Below are 8,617 nucleotides of genomic sequence, written 5' to 3'. Positions count from 1 at the left end.
CCCTCCTTCGGACACATGCTTTACAGCTAGTGTCTTGAGAGCAGGCTTTGTCCTCATTCTGTGGGACCCAGACACCACTCTGGTTTAATCTAATGGCTGTGTTTGGGGTGGGATGGGCCACTTGGATGGTGGCAGAAGGGAAGGGACTGGGTGGGGACAGAGAAAGAGGAATCTGCTCGACCTAGCGAGGTCACTTCTGTGAGGTAATCAGCTGGTCCCAGACCTGGGGGGTCAGGAGATCTCAAGCCTTACAGCACTTCTGCATGAACACAAAGGGACCTCATCCCCTGTAGTTCCCTGTGGGTCCAACAGAAAACCTGGAACCCCAGCGGGGTTTGAAGGTGGTGGCTTCCCAGCCCCAGAGCAGAGGGAAAGTGAGGATCTGATTCACCAAGAGTCACCTAAAGGAGTGGGGGGAGCCTATTTGCATAATAATGACTTTCTGCCACACCTAAAGTTTCCTTTTAAAACACAGAGCTAGCTGTAACTGGAAAAGGATTTCTGCTTCGAGACACCCCCACCCCAGGTTTCTGAGACCCCTCTCAGTGCAGGCTGATCCCACCCACACTTAAAAGGTCCTCTTAGGTAGAGGTTGTTTCCATCTTCCCAGCCAGCCACCCTGAGGTAGAGTCCCCAAGACAGACATCCTCCTCCTATTTATAAAGCCCTGGGGATTTCGACTATTATATTAACAGGCATATATTTTTGCAGAATTTTCTATTTCTGCTCATGAGATTTTATTCATTTCAATAAAAGAGAGCAGTTAGATACTAGGAAGAGTGGGGTTTAATGTTTATGTGCTCAGGCTCCGGAAGATGCTGTGTTTGCTCAAATCCGGGGGCTGTTTAAAGATAGAATCATGGGTAGAGGACCAGAGGGAGAGCCAGACCCTTAGCTTGGATCTAGAATTAGGCATAACAGACCTGTTTTTTTGTTTTGTTTTGTTTTTTTTTGTCGTCTTTATGAAGATTTTATTGTTTAAATTTTTTGGAGGTAGAGTCTATGTAGTATTTATAAATTTTAATTGTGTGTGTGTGTGTGTGTGTGTGTGTGTGTGTGTGTGTGTGTGTGTAAGGTTGGATATACACATATGAGTGCAGGTGCCCAAGGAGGCCAGAAGAGGGCATCAGGACTCCTGAGAAGGAATCAGAGGAGGTTTTGAGCTGCCTGATATGGGTGCTGGGAAAGCCATCACAGATGATGCTGGCCAGTTACAGGATGCTTCCATGAACACACTTCTCCCATTTTTTCTATTCTTGGAGAATATATGCCATCAAAGTCTTGAAGGCTGGGCCTTTGGTGGAACATGTCATTGGGCATACAAGCTTGTCTTTTGCTTCTCTGCTGACAGATGACCCCTCTATTTGAGGGTCCCCCAAAATGGAGACCTGCCTATAACAGGTCATCAACCAGCTCCCAAATCATGACATGGAGACTTAAAAAAAAAAAAAAGATTTATTTATTATGCATACAGTATCCTGCCAGTGTGTATGCCTGCAGGCCAGAAGAGGGCACCAGATCTCATTACAGATGGTTGTGAGCCACCATGTAGTTGCTGGGAATTGAACTCAGGACCTTTGGAAGAGCAGCCAGTGCTCTGAACCTCTGAGCCATCTCTCCAGCCCAAGACTTTTTATTAGTTATGAATGCTCAGACTTATCTTGTGCTCACCCCATTAGCCCATTCAACTCAAACTGTTTCTCTTTTCTACATTTTGCCTCAGAGCTTTCTACCTTTCTTTCTGTATATCTTGCATTCACTGCTTCTTGTGTCTGGCTGGCGACAGCCTGACTTCTGGCCAGGGCGTGGCCCTCTCTTTCTCCCTCCTTCTCTCCTCCTCCTCTCTCGAGCCTAGTTCTCGCCTCCTACTTATTCTCTCTGCCCGCCAGCCCCGCCTATTCCTCTCCTGCCTAGCTATTGGCCGGTCAGCTTTTTGTTAGACCAATCAGGTGCCTTAGGCAGGCAAGGTGAAACAAATGCAACACATCTTTACATCATTAAACAAAGGCAGGAGAAACAAATGCAACACATCTTTGCACAGTTAAAGTGATATTCCACAACATAAACAAATGTAACACATCTTTGCATAGTTCAGTATTCCACAACACCTGCCACTCAAGAGGGAGCGACACCAGCAGGAATATGTCAACTGGGTACTCAGGTGCTTCACTTGACAAAAGCCACAAGATAATAAGAAAACTAAGGGGAATGGGATGTCCATGTTCTGTGATTTCACTCACCCAAATGGCAATAAGACCTGAATGTGGGGAAAGGCTGTTAGGGCCCCTCCACCCCAAGCAGTGTCTCACATATTTGAGGGTCAACTTCACTCTGTGTGAGCCTAGAAATCCCTCTCTGACAAATGCATTTAACAAGATCCTAACTTAAAGTACCTATAGTGGTGCAGTCAGAAAACCAAATCAAATGGACACATTTCCCCAGACAGAGCCTGTTTTTGTTCAATAAATCAACACACAGATAAAAAGGATAAAGACAAAGTGCTCGGATTACAGGAGACTTAAGGGGCCAGGGAGCTGCTGAGTTATTAAACTGCCTGCCATGCAATGAGTTCAAATCTCCAGCGCCCACATGTAAGTCAAGTGTGGTGTGTGCCCAGAACCTCAAAGCTGAGGGGTTTGGGGTTAGAGACAACCCCAGAACTGAGGGGTTTAGGGGCAGGTAAAGACAGGCAGATCCCTAAAGTTCATTAGGCAGCCAGCCTAGCTGAGCTAATGAGATTCAGATTCAGTGAGAGACCTGCCTCACAAATAAGGAACTGGGGAGATTGCCCAGTAAGCAGAGCACTTGCTTTGACATTGGAGAACCTTGAATGTGGCTCTTAGACCTGTAATGAATGATACGGCAGCCTTGGCAGGTTGGGCTAAGGTGCCCTGGTGGGTGAGGGAGACATGCCATGCAGATGTGGTGGCAGGCTGCAGCATGTGGAAAGTTACTCACACCATGCAGCCCATGAGAGAGAGAGAGAGAGAGAGAGAGAGAGAGAGAGAGAGAGAGGAAGAGAGGAAGAGAGAGAGGAAGAGAGAGGGAAAGTGGAGTCATGCACACCTCATGGCAAGAAAGGGAGGAAGGGGAAGGAGGAGGAGGGAGGGGTTTTCCTTAAAGTAAGATTTACATTAGGACACAGGGCGGGTCCCCAAGGGGCAGGCCAGAAAGCCAACAACACCTATATAAAAAGCCAGAGGTAACTTCAAGCAAAATGCAGTCCCAATGCATTGTGGGATGTGAGAGACCCTGTCTCAAGGGAATAAGGTGGAAGAGAGTGACAGAGCGGGACACTGTGTTCCTCTGATCTCCACACTCAGACACCATACCTGAATACATGTGTGCATATGCCACAGCTACATATAAATAAATAAACAAAGGTGGCATGTAATTGAAGAAAGACAGCCAGCCAGTATCAATCTCTGGCCTCCAACAGAGAGGAACCTGCACACACATGTACACATATCCACACTAACAGGTAAATATACCACAACCACTCTCCCCATACACCCATCCTCCCATATACAGACTTAAAATACAGCCAATTGTGATGTGTGAGTCTCATTTAGCCCTGATTTTTAGTTTTGAGATTATATATATATATATATATATATATATATATATATATATATATATGTATATATGTTTGCCTGTGTGCATGCCTGTGCACCATGTGTATGCAGTGCCATCAGAGACCAGAAGAGGGCATCAGATCTCACCTTGCACTTAAACAGCACCTCTTGGTTAACACGGAAGAGGCTAAGAACCTGGATGCCTCAGGGAGGATTCCTGGATAGCCACTGGTCTTCCTCCCATTTTGGAAGGCTTTCGATCTGCTCCCAATATCAGCAAAGATGGTGGTAGCAGCGCTGATATCAACAGGTCGGCAGATTCTCCAGATGACGTGCAATGGTAAGCAAGCAAAAAGCTGAAGCGTTGCCCCGGGACCTCCCTGTATCTGGGTCTCCATGGAAAGTCCGCCCACGGTTAAGTTGTGTCTTCAAATAACCTGATCAAGAAAATCCCTCACAGGGGCGCCCAGAGATTGGCTCTTAGTTGAGTCTAGATCCAGTCAAGTTGACACTCAGAATTAACCGCCACACCTAGCACATGTAAGGCTCTGGGTGCCATCCAAAAACCATTGAAAATAATCACAGTTTTTATTTAATTTTTTTTTTGTTTGTTTTGTTTTGTTTTGTTTTTCGAGACAGGGTTTCTCTGTGTAGCTTTGCGCCTTTCCTGGATCTTGCTCTGTAGACCAGGTTGGCCTCGAACTCACAGAGATCCACCTGGCTCTGCCTCCTGAGTGCTGGGATTAAAGGCATGCGCCACCACCGCCCGGCTTAAATTTTTAATATAAATCTTATTTTTAATTAGGTGTATATGTGTGTATGTCTGTGAAGAGGGAATCAGATCCCCAGAGCTGGAGTTACAGGAGGTTGGGAGATGTTCTGTATGGGTGTTGGAAACTGAACTCTGGTCCTCTGCAAGAGCAGGTACATACTCTTATATTTCTGGTTGTGAGCCTAGCCTTTAACGGCTGGGCCATCTCTCCAGCCCACGCAGTACATACTCTTAACTGTTGAACTCTTAACTGAACTCTCCAGCCTCGATTTAAATTAAGAAAGAAAAAAAAAGACTATATATTCTGCAAGGTTCTTGCTCCCTTCCCAAGAGATCCTCACAGTGCAGGACAGGTCCGCTGCACCCAGCTGGCAGGGCAGCCGCTGGCTTTTTCCCTTCCTGAAAAGCGGACCTAAGTGCAGCCATTACCACAGCAGGGCTCCTTTGAGAAGGCGGCCAGAGGGTGGCCAGATCCATGACCGGTGCTTGTCTTCACTGTTTGCTTTGCGGCTGTCTCTGCCTTGGCGGAGATAACACACCTGGCGCAGATGAGGCTGTATGGAGCACTTAGACCTTAGACGGGGAGCAGCGTCCCCCGACTCACCCTCCCCTGTGCCCCGCTCACCCCCTGCGGGGAGCCCCTTTCAACCACTTCTGATTTTTGTCTATCTGGTGGTTATCCAGAAATTCTAGATAATGCCCTATATTCTTTCTTTTTCAATTTTAGCTGAAAGCTATCGGCTTCACACTGGGAACCACGAGAGTTCACCTCCCTGGCTTCCCTTCCACCCTGCTCTGCCTCTTCCTCAGCTCTGTCAGTGCCCATTGTTACCACCGCGCTGTTGTTTGTGCTTGTTTACCTGGAACCCTGGACACCCTTGACTCCAAGGTGCATCAACTTCTCTGGTACCAGGATGTGTGCCCGCCCACTGCTACTCCCTCTGTCCAATTTCTAAATATTTCTTCAGTGGCCAGACACCTACCTGACAGACGCAGCTTCTGGGAGAGGGGAGTTGTCGGGCACGCCGTTCAGAAGGCACACGGTTCAGAAGGCACACTGCATCGCGGCCTTATTTGTGGAGGCAGGAAAATGCCTTCACGTTTTGGTGGATTAAGAAGCACAACGCGGCCCGGCGGTGGTGGCGCACGCCTTTAATCCCAGCACTCGGGAGGCAGAGGCAGGCGGATCGCTGTGAGTTCGAGGCCAGCCTGGACTACCAAGTGAGTTCCAGGAAAAGGCGCAAAGCTACACAGAGAAACCCTGTCTCGAAAAATCCAAAAGAAGAAGAAGAAGAAGGAGGAGGAGGAGGAGGAGGAGGAGGAGGAGGAGGAGGAGGAGGAGGAGGAGAAGAAGAAGAAGAAGAAGAAGAAGAAGAAGAAGAAGAAGAAGAAGAAGAAGCACATCGCTTAGGTCAAAAGCAGGAATAACCATCCAGGACCAGCCCCCAGTGGCCCACCTCCACCAGGGAGATTCCACAGTCTCCCAGAACAGGACCACCACAGCGCCTCAGGTGCCCACCATGCCGGGCAGGTGTATTGCAGCTCAGAGGCCTTGAAACCCCAATGGTTCCCTTCCTAAGAAGCGTCAGGGGCACAGCCGGGCACGGGAAAGGCACACCACTCCTTGTAGGTGCTCCATAAACATGAGTCCCACTGTGCTTGCCAATCCCACGTGCCCTGCAGGGTCTTCCTCACTGAGCCCAGAGCTCTGGGGGTTCTGGCTGGCTGCTCACCGTTCTCTCATTTTACAGTCCCGGGGAGAGGGGGGGGGGGCTCTCCTGGGCTGCAGCTCTCCCCCTGTGCAGCCCAACACCCTCTGTCCTGGTCTCTCTTCCAGAGATGAGGGAATCACCTCCCCAGCACCATCTTCATGCCCTGGGAGTGTTCCTCCTAGGTGAGTACCTTTTCATTTGGGGGGAATGTGGAAGATGCCCTCTTCGTCTGGTTTGGGCTTCTACAATGGAACAGCACAGATAAATTACAAACAATAGATGTTTATTTAGTGCTCAGTCTGAAGGCAGGGAAGTCCAGGTCTGCACCACAGGGAGGAGAGAGACACACAGACACACAGAGAAAGAGAAGAGAGGAGCGATAGAAGAGAAATACACACACACACACACACACACACACACACACACAGAATAGATGGATGGAGGTGTGACTGAACTTATCCTTTTACCAGTAACCCATCCCCATGGTAACTAACCCATTTCCCTGATAACAGCATTAACTCATTCACAGTACAGAACCTTTGTGACCTCAAGGCCCTTCCTCTTCACATCGTTCCCCTAGAAATTAGATCGACAAGCACCTGGAGAGCGGTGTCCACTCCATAGTATACTCTTTTGTTTGTTTGTTTGTTTTGTCCTGGAACTTGCTTTGTAGACCCGGCTGGCCTCGAACTCACAGAAATCCACCTACCTCTCTCTGCCTCCCAAGTGGTGGGATTAAGGTGTCTGTTACCACACCCAGCCAGCATATTCTTTTTTTTTTTTTTTTTTTTTTTTTAAAGATTTTTAAAAAATCATGTGTGTGAGTGTTTGCCTGAATGCATGTGTGACCATTTGTGTGTAATACCCACAGAGGCCAGAAGAAGCTTTGGGATCCTCGGCACTGGGGTTACAGGTGGTTGTGAGCTGCTATGTGGGTGCTGGAAACAGAGCCTGGGTCCTCCACAAGAGCAGCCAGTGCTGGTAGCCACTGGGCCAGCTCTCCGGCCCACCTCCCAGTGTTCTCATGTGCACAGCCCTCAGAAGAACATGTCAGCCCAAGGGCAAAGTGAGCGAGGCAGGCTTGGAGGCTCTGGTGACACAGGATAGACTGGACATTTATTGATGCTCATACTGAGATAGGACCTGTCTGCCATCTGCTTGATTTCATTTGCCTCTAAGCATTATTGTCCTGTTTTACACAAAGAAACTTGCTCCACGACACATGGCAACTTAAAGACAGATGCAAATTCTAAGTCCCGTTTATTTGACATGAAATCCAGATACAAACCACCCAGGGCATTCAGTGGCCTCCAAAACCACCACAGCCTCAGCCGTCAGAAGCCACCAAAGTCCACGTCAGGCAGCTGAAGTTGGCTCTGCAGGCCCTGGCCTGGCTTTCTGCATCTCACCTCATGGGACATGGGAAAATTGCAGACACCAGGTTTCCTCCAGGAGACTCCAGGCCTCCCTGAGGGGTGACTAGGGATCCACATGTGTGGACCCAGTCACTACAGGTGACAGGGTGGGCTCACACACGTGTGTACTTGCCAGAGGACAATGTCAGGTGCTGTCCATGGAAGCTCTCTAGCTTCTCCTTTAAGACAGGATCTCTCATCGTTCTGGGACTTGTGGACCAGGCTAGGCTGACAAGCTAGTGAGCTAGAGACCTGCCTGTCTCCTCCCAGCACAGGGATTTGTTTTTCATGTATTTATATTTTATTTTATGTGCATTGGTGCTTTGCCTGCATGTGTGTCGGTGTGAGGATGTTGGATTTCCTGGAACTGGAGTTACAGACAGTTGTGAGCTGCCATGTGGGTGCTGGGAATTGAACCCGGGTCCTCTGGAAGATAGGCCAGTGCTCTTAACTGCTGAGCCATCTCCCTAGCACACCACTCCCTTTTTTAAAATGTGGATTCAGGAGATCAAACGCAGGTTCTAACATTTGCAAGGCAAGCACTTTACCCACTGAGTGTCTCCCGACCTCCCCAGCCCCCAGCCTTCTTACGGTACTGGTGACTGAACCGTGCTTATGGTTAAGGTGTACCAACTGGGCCATGTCTCCAACCATGGAAGCCACAGAAGGACCTCCTTCACGGACGGGGTACCTCTGGTGAGGGCCAGCCTCACCAAGGCATCTAACTCTGGGTCTCCCTCCAGACAGAAGTCTGCGCTGAAGAAGGGGGAGAGCAGTGTTTGGGTCACAGTGCCCATGGAGAGGGCAGTGCCCAGTAGGCCTCCTGGTGTACAATGGGGGTCTCACGGAGCCCTGGGCAGGGGCTGGAGCCAGAAAAGGCCCCGCTAAGGATACCCAGCATGCTGAGCTTCTTCAGTTTCCCACGATCTTCAGACGGGGGCTTGGGGCCCACTGTATGGCTGAGGAGGGGGGAATCTTGCAAAAATGAATGTTCTCGGGTCAGGAATTTGGCTCAGTGGGAGAATGCTCGCCCAGCATGCTTGAGGTTCCATCCCCTCCACTAGAGAAAAGGATTTCCCATTCTCACCACAAGGGGTGACCTTGAACTTCAAGATCAATGCAGCCCTCTGGGGACCTTCCCCT

The sequence above is a fragment of the Peromyscus leucopus genome, chromosome 8b (assembly GCF_004664715.2).
Source record: "Peromyscus leucopus breed LL Stock chromosome 8b, UCI_PerLeu_2.1, whole genome shotgun sequence".
Classification (NCBI taxonomy): Eukaryota; Metazoa; Chordata; class Mammalia; order Rodentia; family Cricetidae; genus Peromyscus; species Peromyscus leucopus.
The sequence above is the reverse complement of the archived record's forward strand: the minus strand, read 5'-3'. Positions refer to the sequence as shown.